This window comes from Oncorhynchus clarkii, chromosome 22 (genome assembly GCF_045791955.1).
Source record: "Oncorhynchus clarkii lewisi isolate Uvic-CL-2024 chromosome 22, UVic_Ocla_1.0, whole genome shotgun sequence".
In the NCBI taxonomy this organism is placed as follows: Eukaryota; Metazoa; Chordata; class Actinopteri; order Salmoniformes; family Salmonidae; genus Oncorhynchus; species Oncorhynchus clarkii.
Window position 1 is genome coordinate 26,207,115 of NC_092168.1, and position 16,665 is coordinate 26,223,779.

The window sequence follows — 16,665 nt, forward strand, 5'->3', positions numbered from 1 at the left end:
TGCATTATTTAAGGCTTTAGTAAATTCTGCTATGCAGGGAGACATGCTGTAGACACACTGACAGGGAAAGGGGGCGGCGGAAGAGAAAAGGAGAGAGAGAGAGATCTTCTTATTAAGGACCTATAGAGAACAGTACTCACGCTGCTGCTCTCCAAGACCAGATGAGGACATACTAATCGATGACCTATTCACGCCCCAGTCTGCCCAGTGAGGGGTCTTCAAGGATCCGCCATACATGATGGGATGAGGCGGTACCCGGTCCTTGCACTGCTGTTCCTAAAAGAAGCTCGGGTTGGCTACTCCACACACATGAAAAGGGGCTTTATTGTCAAAGTAGAGGGATTTTTCCTCACCAACCAACACAATGACTCTCATTTCAATGCCCCTTCAATACAGAAAGACACAATAGACATAACAGGCCCAAAACACCTCATCTTTGCTAACAGAAACCCATCTATATCCATGCCTGTATCCTCAGACTAGTCCCTGCTGTTGATGTTTTGGTTCTGGAAGTATTGGATTTGTTTAGTGAGTTCATTAGCGTATTCTGCAGTGGTGAGAGCAGCCTCACTCAACAGGGTTATCAAAATACTGAGACAGTGAGCTCACTCACACACCGATGAGGTCACACACTGGAGCTCCGCTGTCAGACCAATCATCAGGCAGCCATTATCATGGTTTGCAGTGTTGCTATGAGTAACAGTCAAGAAACACTACAGAGATCCTCACTGATGGTTAATACAGAATCTTCTATTCTATTTGACAGTTGTCCTGGATTCTACAAGCACTAGGCCTATAAGATCCACTCTGGGGAGATTCTGCTTTATTGACCTTTCGCCCTACTTTCTTTCTCAAACTGTTGAATTTGAATCAATTTCACTGTTATGTGTCTCTTCAAACTGAAAATACTCATAGCACTTTTTCACCAACAGTCACATGAATTGAAATTGATTTTATTCCTTTGCTCTCATTTACAGTTTCTCTCCATCCTGCTTTCCTTCCCCATCCCTCTCTTTGTTGAGTCTCTCACAGCAGTCTTTTTTGTCTGTTCTGTTCCCCTCAGCAGGTACAGTGCCTTCAGAAAGTATTCATACACCCTTGTTGTATTACAGCCCAAATTTAAAATGTATAGTTTTCTCACCGATCTACATACAATCAATACCCCATAATGAAAAGTGAACATTTATTTTTAGAAATTGTTGCACATTTATTAAAAATGAAGTACAGAAATATTGAATTTACCAAAGTATTCACACCCCTGAGTCAATACTTTGTAGAAGCACCTTTAGCAGTGATTACAGCTGTCTTTCTGGGCAAGTCTCTGAAGAGCTTTCCACACCTGGATTGGGCGACGTTTGCCCATTATTATATTCAAAATTCTTCAAGCTCTGTCAAATTTTCAGGTCTTGACATAGATTGTCAAGAAGATTTAAGTCCAAACTGTAACTCGGCCCCTCCAGAACATTCACTGTCTTCTTGGTAAGCAACTCCAGTGTAGATTTGGCCTTTTTAGGTTATTGTCCTGTTGAAAGGTGAATTAATCTCCCAGTGTCTGGTGGAAGCAGACTGAATCAGGTTTTCCTATAGGATTTTACCTGTGTTTAGCGCCATTCCATTTCTTTTTGTATCCTGAAAAACTCCCCAGTCCTTAACAATTGGGTTAGGGTAGCCTAGCGGTTAGAGCGTTGGCCTACTAACCGAAAGGTTGCAAGATCAAATCCCTGAGCTGACAAGGTGGGCAGTGACAAGGCAGTGGCCACTGTTCCTAGGCCGTCATTGAAAATAAGAATTAGTTTTTAACTGACTTGCCTCGTTAAATGAAGGTAACATTTAAAAAATACAAATAGAATAAAAAGATGATGCAGTCACCACTATGCTTGAAAATATGGAGTGTGGTGTTCAGTAATGTGTTGTATTGGATTTGCCCCAAACATAACACTTTGTATTCAGGACAAAAAGTTGCTTTGCCACATTTTTTGCAGAATTATTTTAGTCTCTTGTTACAAACAGAATGCATGTTTTGGAATATTTTTAATCTGTACAGGCTTCCTCCTTTTCACTCTGTCAATTAGGTTAGTATTGTGGAGGAACTACAATGTTGTTGATCCATCATCAGTTTTCTCCTATCACAGCCATTCAACTCTGTAACAGTTTTAAAGTGGCCTCATGGTGAAATCTCCTTCGTCTCCGGCAACTGAGTTAGGAAGGAAGCCTGTATCTTTGTAGTGACTGGGTGTATTGATATACCATCCAAAGTGTAATTAACAACTTCATAATGCTCAAATGGATATTCAATGTCTGCTTTTTTATTTTTACCCATCCTACCAATAAGTGCCCTTCTTTGCGAGGCATTGGAAAACCTCCTGGGTCTTTGTGGTTGAGTCTGTGTTTGAAATTCACTGCTCAACTGAGGACCTTTTATCTACATGTGTGGGCTACAGAGATGATGATTCTCATTTACAGCAACAACCTGAGGAATAATTACATGTGAGAGGAGGGGAGATGAATGAGCCAATTGGAAGCTGGGGATGATTAGGTGGCCATGATGGTATGAAGGCAAGATTGGGAATTTAACCAGGACACCGGGGTTACCACCCCTACATGGTTTCCATGTGTTTGATGCCATTCCATTTGCTCCGGCCATTATTATGAGCTGTCCTCCCCTCAGCAGCCTGTTGTGCCCTACACAGGGCAATGTCCCCACTGCCCTGGGCCACTGGGATATATATTTTTTTAGACCAGAGGAAAGAGTGTCTCCTACTGGCCCTCCAATACTACTTCCAGCAGCACCTGGTCTTCCATCCAGGGACCGACCCTGCTTAGCTTCAGAAGCAAGCCTGCATTTAGGATGCAGGTTGGTATGCTGCTAGCTGTTGCTGCAGGATTATTTTCGCTGTGGCAATACTGGTCAAATTAAGATCCGACACATCTGTAGCAGAGGCAGCCACCAGAGATTTGAGCCTCCGCCCACCTGTGTTTCAGCAGTACACTAACTGGCCTGTTAATGACTAATCAGGGAGGGAGTGTTGAGAACAGTGTTTCCCAACTCCGGTCCTCCAGTACCCCCAACCTCACACAGTTGTAGCCCCAGACAAAAACACCTGATTCAACTCGTCAAGGGCTTGATGATTAGTTGACAAGTAGAATCAGGGGTGCCTGTCCGGGGCCACATCAAAAATATGTACTGTTGGGAGCACTTGAGGACCGGAGTTGGGAAACGCTGGTTTAGAACAGGTATTAACAAGCTGGATTTATGATTGAACAGGGCTATAATATTTATACCATAAGAGAGCTCGAACACTGGGAAACTGCTGGTAGACAACCGATAAAGTTAGAGAGAACTTGGTAGTTACAGTGTTACAGTGAGTGACTGTGCTGGTAGACATAGTTAGCTGTGCCGCAACTGAATATCATCTAATTGAATGTCATTTAAAACACCCAGAGTATGTATTGATCTCCCCTCAACTTCTCGCTCTCTCTCTCTATTCTCTCTATGAATGTTTAGAGAGGAAGCGATGGATGCACACATTCCACAACCCCCCCCCCCCCCCACTATCTTGTTGCCATGGGAACCAAAGCAGAAGGGAGACAGGTTCATATCGTCCTCCCTCAGGTCTCCAGTCGCTCTCCCTCCTCCTCTCCCTCCTTTCCTCCCTCTCTCTCTTATTTCCCCTCACTCTTTCCCCTATTCTCTCTTTTTCCCTCCCTCCTTCTCTCGCTCTCTCTTTCCTCCATTTCTCTCTGCTTCCCTCCCCTCTATCCTATATTCTCTCTATTTCTCTCTCTCTCTCCCTCTCTTTCTCCTGTCAGAGCTGGCTACTCCTGTGTGGGCCACTGATACTCGCTGATTAAAGGAAGTTATAATTTGATTTTCTCAGCAGGCGCCATTTAATAGAGCAGTTTAACTAAAGATGTGCCATCCCTAGGGCTTAGAGAAAGAGAGTGAACGAGAGAGAGCTTTCGAGTCATATACTAATCCCAAACATTGAGCAGTCACCCACCACCAAACTCCCTCACTCTCTCTCTCTAATTCTGTTTGCCTCTTTCTCACTCTCCCTCCACTTTAATCTCTCCATTCCTCTCTCTCTCTCTCTCTCTCTCATCCCTCCCTCCTTCAGTGAGGCAGACAGCCTGTATTACTGGCCCATTGTGATAATAACGTTTAATTATACTCTCTCTTCTAACATCAGCTCCATCTCTCTGCTTCTTTTTCCCTGCTCACTCACTCACACACTCACTCTGTCTTTGCTGCCTGGGCCTAATGCCTCTGCATCCCCCTTTCCCTCCTATCCCTCCCTCACTCTCCCTCCTCCTCCTTCACCCTCCTCCTCCTTCTCTCTCCTTCCATCTGTTCAGACCCATTTAGTTGGATAAGCATCTTGAGACAGACAGAGGGTTTCTGCTCTCTTTCAGAGGGATGCAGGGAGAGGATATGGAGACTGGCATTGCTGCTGCCCACTCTGGAATACCAAACAGGGCCCAGGCATCTTAATATGCAGTGTGGGGCAGAGCTGGAGATCAAAGGGAGCGACAGAGAGAGAGAGAGAGAGGGGCGTGTGTGTGTGTATGCGTGTCATCTCTCACCTCTTCAACTAAATCTCCTCTCCTCCTCTCTCTCTACCTTGCTCTCCTCCCCTTCCCTCTATCCCCTCTTAACTGAGTGTATGTGTGAGTGTGTGTGTGTGTGTGTTTGTATACACACAGACAGATGTGCGTGTACCTGTCTGCCTAAGCCACTATTCTATCAGCCAATTGAGATCATCAGCTGTGGTGGCTGAAGCAGTAGAGACAGACTAAATGAAAAGGTATTGGATGTGAAATATGAATCATTAGACTAGAGCCAGGACAGGGTTGGAGAGGGGGAGGGAGGGTCTGCGAGAGAGATAAGAAATGGAAGAGAAAGAGAAGGGAAGACTGAGAGAGCAGATAATGAAAGATGAACGCCATGCTTCTCAGAGTCGTGGAATTTGAAAACCTTCTAGATGAAATTATTTATCCCTGTCAGTAGAGGGAGAGGGACAGAGAGAGAGAATACAAAAAAGTCAAGGGAAAAAGAGGAGAGAATGAAATGAGGGCCTCTCGCACTCTTTGATGCCAGTCCAATACTTCTGTGCTTGTGTGTTTGTATGCATATGTGTGCGAGATTGTATGTATGTTTGTTTGTTTGTGTGTGTTTGGGGGTATGTGTGTGTGTGTTTGGGGGTGTGAGCTCACACAGCCCTGGTGCACAGGTGTCAACCTCAAAGCTGTTTCTGTTGAGAAGAAAGAGGGGTAGAATAAGAGGAAGGGAGAGTGATTAAACGAGTCCTGCAATTTTTTCAGATTCTTCTCTAATTTACAGTGAGATGAAGAGCAGAGAGAACCGACTGCCTACACAGCCCTGTACACTCTACCTTTCTCAGTCTCAATGAAGACAACACACACACATCACCTACACTCTCTCATACACTCCTCTGTCTAAAGTAAATACGCAACAACACACACAAACATGCACAAACACACATAAATTTGCACATACACACAAACTCACAACTGATTTGTTTTCAGCTTCTACAGGCATTCCTTTACATGTATATCCCTGCCTAAGCTCTCCCTCTCTCTCTCTTTACCTTCTCCCTCTCCTTCTCTCGTTTCTAGTACTGCTATCCTTGACCCTAGGACACAAACACACACACATTCTCAATACACACCCAACTGAATAGACTACTGAGCGTACAACACACAAACACACACACTCCCTCCTCATTAGCCCTGATTCCCCCTGAGTGACATCTTTAACAAAAGGATGCAGCGCTGCCGCCATGGCAACCATGCCTCCTCCATCTCTATGCAGCACCTCAGAGTGTTTAGAGGACACCATAAGTGATCTCCCTCTCTATGTGTGTGTGTGTGTGTGTGTGTGTGTGTGTGTGTGTGTGAGAGAGAGGGGGGGGGGGGTCAAAGCAAATCAGCTGCACACCGCCCACACACACAGTCACACACACAGTCACACACACTCCTCCAAATCTGAGGAGTGAGACTAAGAATAGACCACCATGGAAGTGTTGTCTTTTTGGCTTCTGCCTCTCCTTTTCCTCCTCCCTTCCTTCTTCCATTCCTGCTGTCATAATTTGTGGTGTGTTGTAAGTCACCCAATTCATTTTAGATTATATCTCCTTCCCTGAGCTTAGCCCAGCAATAGTGCTCCGGCTTTCAAACGTCACCGGCTTTCTAGCCATCGCCTTCATACACATCATGACAGAATTACATGGAGTTGAATGGAGTCAGCAGGATCAGGTACCCCGGTTAGAGGAGTCGAGGAGAGCGTCCAGGAACATTCGGCCATGCTACATCATCTTGGTGCCATGATGGATCACGTTGTCCAGACCATGGACCGCTGGAAGAGACAGGAGGTCTCTCCAGTGCCTTGACCAGCACAACCGGGGTTGTCTCCACCCGTTCCATCCGGAGGGGATTCCAGGGGGATGCGTCTCTCCCTTCCCTGGGAGTATGATGGAACAGCAGCACAGTGCCAGGGATTCTTGCTACAACTGGACCTCTACCTGGCCACTGTGCACCCAGCTCCCTCAGGAGGGGAGAGAGTGGCCGCTCTCGTCTCCTGCCTCACAAAAAGAGTGGGCAAATGCCGTTTGGAGAGAAGGAGACACGGCTCCAGACCACTTCGAGGATTTCACCCGTCGCTTCAGGACCGTCTTCGACCATCCACCTGAGGGCAGAAAGGTGGGGGAGAGGCTCTTCCATTTGAGGCAGGGGACGAGGAGCACTCAGGACTTCGCCCTTGAATTCCGAACCTTGGCCGCCGGAGCAGGCTGGAACGACAGAGCCCTCATCGACCACTATAGATGCAGCCTACGAGAGGACGTCCGACGTGAGCTGGCCTGCAGGGATGCCACCATTACCTTTGACCAACTGGTGGATTTGTCCATCCGGTTGGATAACCTTCTGGTCACCCGAGGACATCCAGAGGGGGCTCTGTTGGTTCCATCATCCAGCAACCCCGCTCCGGTGCCCATGGAGTTAGGGGGGGCTGCTCATAGGGAGACTGGAGGAGGAGCCATCACGTGCGCCATCTGTGGCCTCAGAGGACACACTGCTGGTCGGTGCCGTGTTGGTTCCTCTGGGAGTCAAGGCAACAGGCAGGGCACTCTGGCATCACCCCAGGTGAGTTTGCACCACACTCCTCTGTTGAGCAACTGTTTGTTTCCCTGAGTTTTCCCCACATTCCCAGCATAAGGCGCTTGTCGATTCAGGCGCAGCTGGGAATTTTATCGACAGAGCATTAGCCATTAGGTTAGGGATCCCCATTTTTCCTATCGTTAAACCCTTCCTGGTACACGCTCTAGATAGTCGACCATTAGGGTCCGGGCTAATCAGGGAGGCCACCATCTCCTTGGCCATGGTTATGCAGGGGAATCATGAGGAGAGAATAAGTCTCTTTCTCATTTTACTCACCTGCAATTCCTGTGGTACTAAGCCTTCCCTGATTGGCTCTGCATAACCCCACTATTTCCTAGCAACAGAGGGCTCTCACGGGGTGGTCGCGAGAGTGCTCAGGGGTGTGTGTGTGGGTTTCCGTTGGTGCTACTACGGTGGAAAGTCCAGATCAGGTCTCCACCGTGCACATCCCCCCAGAATATGCCGATTTGGCTCTCGCCTTCTGTAAAAATAAGGCGGCTCAGTTACCACCTCATCGACGGGGGGATTGTGCGATAAATCTCCTGGCAGACGCTGTGCTTCCCAGGAGTCACGTGTATCCCCTGTCGCAAGCAGAGATGGTGGCTATGGATACATATGTCTCTGAATCCCTGCGTCAGGAGAACATTTGGCCCTCTACTTCACCTGCCTCCTCGAGTTTATTTTTTGTGAAGAAGAAGGATAGAGGTTTACGCCCGTGCCTTGACTATATCGAGGTCTCAATCAAATCACGGTGGGGTACAGTTACCTCTTATCGCTACGGCGATTGAGTCAATGCATGGGGCGCGCTTCACAAAACTGGATCTCAGGAGTGCGTATAACCTGGTGCGTATCCGGGAGGGAGACGGGGGCATTATGAGTACCTTGTCATGCCGTACGGGTTGAAGAATGTTCCATCAGTTTTCCAATCCTTTGTAGACAAGATTTTCAGGGACCTGCACGGGCAGGGTGTAGTGGTGTATATCGATGACATTCTGATTTACACTGCTACACGTGCCGAGCATGTGTCCTTGGTGCGCAAAGTACTTGGACGACTGTTGGAGCATGACCTGTATGTCAAGGCTGAGAAATGCCTGTTCTTTCAGCAGGCCGTCTCCTTCCTAGGGTATCGCATTTCCACATCAAGGGTGGAGATTTAGAGAGACCGCATTTCAGACGTGCGTAATTGGCCGACTCCCACCACGGTAAAGGAGGTGCAGCGATTTTAGGGTTTGCCAATTACTACCGGAGAGTTATCCGGGATTTTGCCAGGTTGCTGCGCCCATTACTTTATTGCTGAAGGGGGTTCCTGTAAGGTTGCAGTGGTCAGCTGAGGCGGACAGGGCCTTTGGGCAGCTAAGAGCTCTGTTTACTTCGGCTCCAGTGCTGGTCCATCTGGATCCCTCTTTGGCATTCATAGTGGAGGTGGACGCGTCCGAGGCTGGGATAGGAGCTGTGCTCTCACAGTGCTCTTGCATGCCACCGAAACTCCGCCCCTGTGCTTTCTTCTTGAAGCCTCCTGCCTGGTAGTGCCGGTCGTGTGGGATCTATCTGGATGCGGACATTGAGCAGGCGCTCCAGTGTCTCATTGGGCGTAAGTACGTTCCGTCTGCTGTCCGTGAACAGTTGATCTCTTGGGCCCAAATGTCTTCCTCCTCTGGTCATCCGGGGATTGGTCGGACGGTGCACTGTCTGACTGGGAAGTACTGGTGGCCCACTTTGGCTAAGGACTTGAGGGTTTATGTTTCCTCCTGCTCGGTGTGTGCCCAGTGTAAGGCTCCGAGACACCTGTCCAGAGGTAAGTTACATCCCTTACCCCTTCCACAACGACCTTGGTCACATCTGTCAGTGGATTTCTCAACAGATCTTCCTCTCTCACAGGGAAATACCACGATCCTGGTCGTTGTGGATTGTTTTTCTAAATCCTGTCGTCTCCTCCCTCTGCCTGGTTTCCCTACGGCCCTACAGACTGCGGAGGCCCTGTTTACACATGTCTTCCAGCACTACAGGGTGCCTGAGGATATAGTGTCGGATCGGGGTCCCCAGTTCACGTCGAGAGTTTGGAGGGCGTTTATGGAACGTCTGGGGGTCTCGATCAGCCTTACCTCAGGTTTTCACCCCGAGAGTAACGGGCAGGTAGAGAGAGTCAACCAGGATGTGGGCAGGTTTCTGCGGTCCTATTGCCAGGATCGGCCGGGGGAGTGGGCAGCGTTCGTGCCCTGGGCCGAGATGGCACAGAACTCGCTTCGCCACTCCTCCACTAACCTTTCTCCCCCTTTCTTGGTGTATTGGGGTACAATACCGCTCCAGGAATCTGAGGTGCGGGAGGTCCCTCCGCCCCCTTTGGACATCGAGGGGGCCCCGGCGTACATCGTTCGTTCCATCCTGGATTCGAGGCGTCGGGTGGGGGGCCTTCAGTACCTCATGGAGTGGGAGGGGTACGGACCAGAGGAGAGAGGCTGGGTTCTGGTTGCAGATATTTTGGATCCTGAACTACTGCGGGAGTTTCACCGTCGCCACTGGAGCCGCGCGTCAAGGGTACTGTCACGACTTCCGCCGAAGTCAGCTTCTCTCCTTGTTCGGGCGGCGTTCGGCGATCTACGTCACAGGCTTTCTAGGCTTTCTTCTTGTCTTGTCTTCTTTTCATACACACCTGGTTTTCATTTCCCCGATCAATCTACTTGTATTTAACCCTCTGTTTCCCATCATGTTTTGTGTGTCATTGTTTTCATGTCAAGCGATGTTCGTTTAGCGCTTTACTTTATTGTTGTGTTTTTTGAGCGCGTTTGTTTTGTTGTGCTCCCGGTTTGGAACTATAATAAAGTGTGCTTTATTTAATCATACTCTGCTCTCCTGCACCTGACTTCGCCTTCATACACATCATGACACAAAGTAGAAGAAAAATTAAAACATTTGTAAAACATTTATGAAAAATAAAACACATATCTTGATTATCTATTTAAGTATTTAATCCCCTGAGTCAATACATACATGTTAGAATCACCTTTGACAGTCTTTTTAGGTAAGTCTCTAAGAGCGTTGCACACCTGGATTGTACAATATTTGCCCATACATTTTTTTTTTACTCTTCAAGCTCTTGTCAAATTGGTTGTTGATCGTTGCTAGACAGCCATTTTCAAGTCTTGCCATAGATTTTCAAGCCAATTTAGAGTACCAGTCAGGTTTGGACACACCTACTCATTCCAGGGTTTTTATTTATTTTTTACTATTTTCTACATTGTAGAATAATAGTGAAGACATCAACACTATGAAATAACACATGGAATCATGTAGTAAACAAAAAAGTGTTATTCAAATATGTTTTAGATTCTTCAAGTAGCCACCCTTTGCCTTGACAGATCTGCACACTCTTGGCATTATCTCAACCAGCTTCATGAGGTAGTCACCTGGAATGCATTTCAATTAACAGGTGTGCCTTGTTAAAAGTTAATTTGGGGAATTTTTTCCTTAATGTGTTTGAGCCAATCAGTTGTGTTGTGACAAAGTATGGGTGTTATACAGAAGATAGCCCTATTTGTTAAAAGACCAAGTCCATATTATGGCAAGAACAGCTCAAAAAAGCAGAGAGAAATGACAGTCCATCATTACTTTAAGACAAGAAGGTCAGTCAATCTGGAAAGTTTCTTTAAGTACAGTCGCAATAACCATCAAGCGTTATGATGAAACTGGCTCTCATGAGAACCGCCACAGGAATGGAAGACCCAGAGTTAGAAGAAGTTCATTAGAGTTACCAACCTCAGAATTTGCAGTGGTTAAGGCCGCTGTACTGCAGCGCCAGCCGTGCCGCCAGAGACTCTGGGTTCACGCCCAGGCTCTGTCGTAACCGGCCGCGACCGGGAGGTCCGTGGGGCGACGCACAATTGGCCTAGCGTCGTCCGGGTTAGGGAGGGCTTGGCCGGTAGGGATATCCTTGTCTCATCGTGCACCAGCAACTCCTGTGGCGGGCCGGGCACAGTGCGCGCTAACCAAGGTTGCCAGGTGCACGGTGTTTCCTCCGACACATTGGTGCTGCTGGCTTCCGGGTTGGATGCGCGCTGTGTTAAGAAGCAGTGCGGCTTGGTTGGGTTGTGTATCGGAGGACGCGTGACTTTCAACCTTCGTCTCTCCCGAGCCCGTACGGGAGTTGTAGCGTTGAGACAAGATAGTAGCTACTAAACAATTGGATACCACGAAATTGGGGAGAAAAACGGGGTAGAAATTCAACAACAACAAAAAAAGAAAAGAAATTGCAGCCCAAATTAAATTCTTCAGAGTTCAAGTAACAGACACATCTAAACATCAAGTGTTCAGAGGAGACTGCACGAAGCAGGCCTTCTTGGTCAAATTTCGGCAAAGGAACCACTACTAAAGGACACTAATAAGAAGAGACTTGTTTGGGCCAAGAAAAACGAGCAATGGACAATAGACCGGTGGAAATCTGTCAGATGAGTCCAAATTTGAGATTTTTGGTTCCAACAGCCATGTCTTTGTGAGATGCATGTGTGGTTCCCACCGTGAAGTATTGAGGAGGTGTTATGGTGTGGGGTGCTTTGCTGGTGACACTGTGTGTGATTTTTTTAGAATTCCAGGCACACTTGACCAGCATGGCTACCACAGCCTTCTGCAGCGATATGCCATCCCATTTGGTTTGGGCTTAGTGGGACTATCATTTGTTTTTCAACAGGACAATGACCCAACACACCTCCAGGCTGTGTAAGGGCTATTTGACCAAAAATGAGAGTGATGGAGTGCTGCATCAGATGACTGGACCGCCACAATCACCCGACCTCAACCCAGTTGAGATGGTTTGGGATGAGTTGGACCGCAGAGAGAAGGAAAAGCAGCCAACAATTGGTCAGCATATGTAGGAACTCCTTCAAGACTGTTGGAAAAGCATTCCAGGTGAAGCTGGTTGAGAGAATGCCAAGAGTCTGCAAAGCTGTCATCAAGGCGAAAGTTGGCTACTTTCAAGAATCTCAAATATAAAATATATTTTGATTGTTTAACACTTTTTTTGGTTACTACATGAATCCATGTGTTATTTCATAGTATTGATGTCTTCACTATTACTCTATGATGTAGAAAATACCCCCCAAAAACTCCTTAGTCTTTGCCAATGACGAGTATATCCATAACATGATGCAGCCACCATCATGCTTGAAAATATGAGAGTGGTACTCAGTGATGTGGTGTATTTGCCCCAAACAAAACACTTTGTATTATTTGCAATATTACTTTAGTGCCTTATTGCAAACAGGATGCATATTTTCATATCACAACCATTAAACTCTGTTTTAAAATCACCATTGGCATTATGGTGAAATCCCTGATCAGTTTCCTTCCTCTCCGGAAACTGAGTTAGGAAAGACACCTGTATCTTTGTAGGGACTGGGTGTATTGATACGCCATCCAAAACGTAATTAATAACTTCACCATGCTCAAAGGAATATTCAATGTCTGCTTTTTTCCTATCTACCAATAGGTGCCCTTCTTTGCAAGCCGTTGGAAAACCTCCCTGGTCTTTGTGGTTGAATCTGTGCTTGAAATTCACTACATGAATGAGGGACCTTGTATGTGTGTTTAATTGTATGTGTGGGGTACAGAGATGGGGTAATCGTTCAAAAAGCATGTTGGCCACTATTATTGCACACAGAACTTTACATTTTTTTAAAATAATTTGTACAAATTTCTAACAAAATTCCACTTTTATATTATGGGTTATTGTATGTAGATCTATGGCACAAAATCTAAATGTTATCAATTTTAAATTCCGTCTGTAACACAATAAATGTGGAAAAAGTCAAGGGCTGTGAACTTTCTTAAGGGACTGTACATATTTTATGCATCCATGCATGCTGAACACACATAGATGTCAGTACATGCAGAATAAAGTGTGTGTGTGTGTGGTATTGTCCTGCTCTCCGTCTGGCTCCTCTGTTTCTGTGCTGTCTGAGGCCTCCTCTTCTCCATGAATACTAATGTGCTTCAAACCCCTGAGATCACCCCTCCTCCCTCCATCCATCCCTACCTCCTGCTCTTCCCTCCCTCTCTCCATTCCTTCCTTTCCATCTTTCCCTCCTTCCCCACTCCCTCTATTGCTCCTTTCCCCTTCTGTGCATCCCTCCCTCCCCCCTTTCCTCTTACTCCATCACCCTTCCTCTATCAGTCCTCCCCTCTCCTTTCATCCATTCACCTATGTTCTCTTACACCTCTCTCAGAACTGAGTCTCCTGAATATAGCTTCCACACCAACTTACAGCTGTAGAGGTAGATGTGTGTGTGTGTGTGATTACTGTTTCTCCTCTCTACCAGCCCCTCCAGTGAACCATCCAGCACCCCAGTCGTATACACACCTTAACCCAAACACGTTTCCACATCCACACATTATTCAGTTATTAACTTATAATTACACATCCTTTTTTTAAGAGTCTTTTAAAACCACAAGTGCAATAAATGAAAAGGGACCAGGGGTTTCTGATTCTTGTAGAGTAGAAACAGACTGCTGACTGGACATTCTGGAACTTTACTGCTTTTCCACACAAAAAAAGATTCAGTCTGGAAATGAAACCTCTGTGACTGCCAACAGGAGCCTCTATTTTGTGTGTGTGTGTGCGTGACTGAACACAAAATGTTCCTTATAGAAAGAGAGCGAGAGGGGAGGAAAGAAGAGCAGAGCGGAGTGGATTAGGGAAGACTCCATTCAATGTGGGCTTTTAAAGTGGTTAATTTAATTGAATCAAACAATTTTTTTCCTTCATTAATAAAGAACTAATTTAGATTGTTAGGAATTTGTCTTTCACTTTCTGATGTCAGATAAATCCTGCCATGGGTGCTCCCTCTGAAAAGGAAAGATCCTACTCGCCGTGAAAAGGATGGAGAGAGAAAGTGGGAATATGTCTCTGTCTGGGTTTCTTATTGATGCAGATAGGAGAGGAGTGGATAGGGGGGAAGGCAACAGGCTATACTGCCACAGCCACAGCACAACCACACACATTCTCAAGACTATTACAACCCCTACTGGGGAACAGGGGAGAGACATGCTGGTGTTTACACAAACACACACATATTGCAAACACACAAAGCAAGATGCACAACTGGCAGTGTGTGTCTGGACTCTTTTGAAGAGATGTCTCTGTATCGTACACATGCAAACATGCACACACAGTCTACATGTACACTTTGGGTTTCATCATCTTTTTTCCCTTTGTTTTTCCTTCTATTTCTCCTGTGTGGAGGGAGGGGGAGAAAGGGGTGTCTCATTCCCTCTCTTCGTTGCTGTTTGTGAAAGAGAGCACATATCCATACAGAACACTCCGCTCTGGCAACCTCTCGCTCTCTCTCTCTCATACACACACACACACACACACAAAGATGCACACCAGGGCAGCATCATAGAGTAGAGGAATCAGTTCAGCCCCACACACTGGCTGTTCAGTTGGAGTCCGTTTTCCCTGTTGAACCCCCTCCTGTCTTTCACTTGGTACAGTCCACGCATTCCTGCCAAGTAGCATTCACACATGGAGGGGAAGCTTGTCTCAAGCAATTGCTGACAAGCAACAAACAAGACAGACCCTCTGTCCCTTTCCCTCCCTCTCTTGCCTCTCCCCCTCCACCTTCTTTAACCTCCCTCCCACCCACATACTCCTTACCCCTTCTGACCTCTCTCTCTCTCCCACTTTCTCTCTCTCTCCCACTCTCTCTGAGAATGTGGGGGCCCCACTAGACATGTATTAAATAGTCAGCTGTTCCTGGGCGTTCTCTACTCTCCTAACTGTCCTAAACTTGCACATGCAGCCGCTGGAAACTGTAAGGTTACCTAAAGAGCGATGGTATGTATTAACAGAATATTCATTGTTAAAAAATGAATGGATTTTTTGAGAACTTACTGTAGTAGTGAACCCCAACTATCCATCCTCAGGTTTCAGTCAACAATCACAACAATCATTATCATGAACATTATTATCTCTATAACTGTTAACATGATCATTATCAACAGCTGGATTGTCATACTCCTATGGCAATCATCAGCAGCAGCAGATCCCCATTGATCATGATGATTGACATACTGCGTATGCCAATCCAGCTGTTGATAGTGATAATGTTAACAGTTATAGGAGACTGTATACATCCTGTGATGACTGGGACTGCGCAGTTGTATTTTGACAGGGTGTGTCACAGCATTCAGGAAGTAACCTATTAGGAGATGGTGATGAAACAATTTCCTAAGTTGGGATCAATAAAGTACTACTCCTCTACAGATGGCCTGCCTGGTACCATGATCCTAGAAAACCCTATAGGCTGAACCCTATGTTGTTCAGTATTATGGAGAGCGCTACACTTGCACCCAACACTACAAGCTTGCACCCAATGGATGTGGTTTGATGTAGTGTACAATCAAAGTTACCTGCTACAGTATATCTCCGAGTTCTGTGCTCAGCTCTTTTGCTGCCAGTTGCTCTTGGTGTATCATACAATGCGTCCATATGGCAGAGGGAGACACATTCATAACTAGAGTGCAGAAGCCTGCCCCCCGTCCCGTTATAGATAGAGCCCCATCTGTGCAAAAGTCCACCATTCGATCCCATGGAATGTGTTTTTCGTCACTAAACAGTAGCCACGCAGCACACTGAACATCCCCTGTGCCGTGTCATGCTCGGGAATCGTGAGACAGAACAATATTTCCTCATGAATTGCATCCCCCGACATGTCGCCAACAAATGTCAATGCGTGGCATCTCAGCTCTCACAGCTAACGTACTTTTGGAGAGCATAAGCTGGGGAGTTTGAGTTGTTCAGTCAGTTTCCTCTTTATTGCTAGCTATAGCATCAATTCTTAGTTTCACAGTGTGATCTGACAAAGGTATTGATGCGAGTTTCTGTTCTTCTGCTGATGGCCCCCCCACACATTGTTTTCACCATATCAGTTGCCGCCGGGAATATCAAAGTCTCTGCAATAATGTGTGGTTTCATAGTGTAACGGGCTCAGCCATTCACCGTGGGAATAATTCAAGTGCAACGGTCAAGTCCTTTTCCCATGATCGAAGAGCGCTCTCTGGTTGAATTTTATCTTTTAGATTTTAATCATTTTCATTTATATTTTTAAGGTTAACCACATTACTGATTGAGATATAAAGACAATATTATACACTGCTCAAAAAAATAAAGGGAACACTAAAATAACACATCCTAGATCTGAATGAATGAAATATTCTTATTAAATACTTTTTTCTTTACATAGTTGAATGTGCTGACAACAAAATCACACAAAAATTATCAATGGAAATCAAATTTATCAACCCATGGAGGTCTGGATTTGGAGTCACACTCAAAATCAAAGTGGAAAACCACACTACAGGCTAATCCAACTTTGATGTAATGTCCTTAAAACAAATCAAAATGAGGTGTGTGTGACCTCCACGTGCCTGTATGACCTCCCTACAACGCCTGGGCATGCTCCTGATGAGGTGGCGGATGGTCTCCTGAGGGATCTCCTC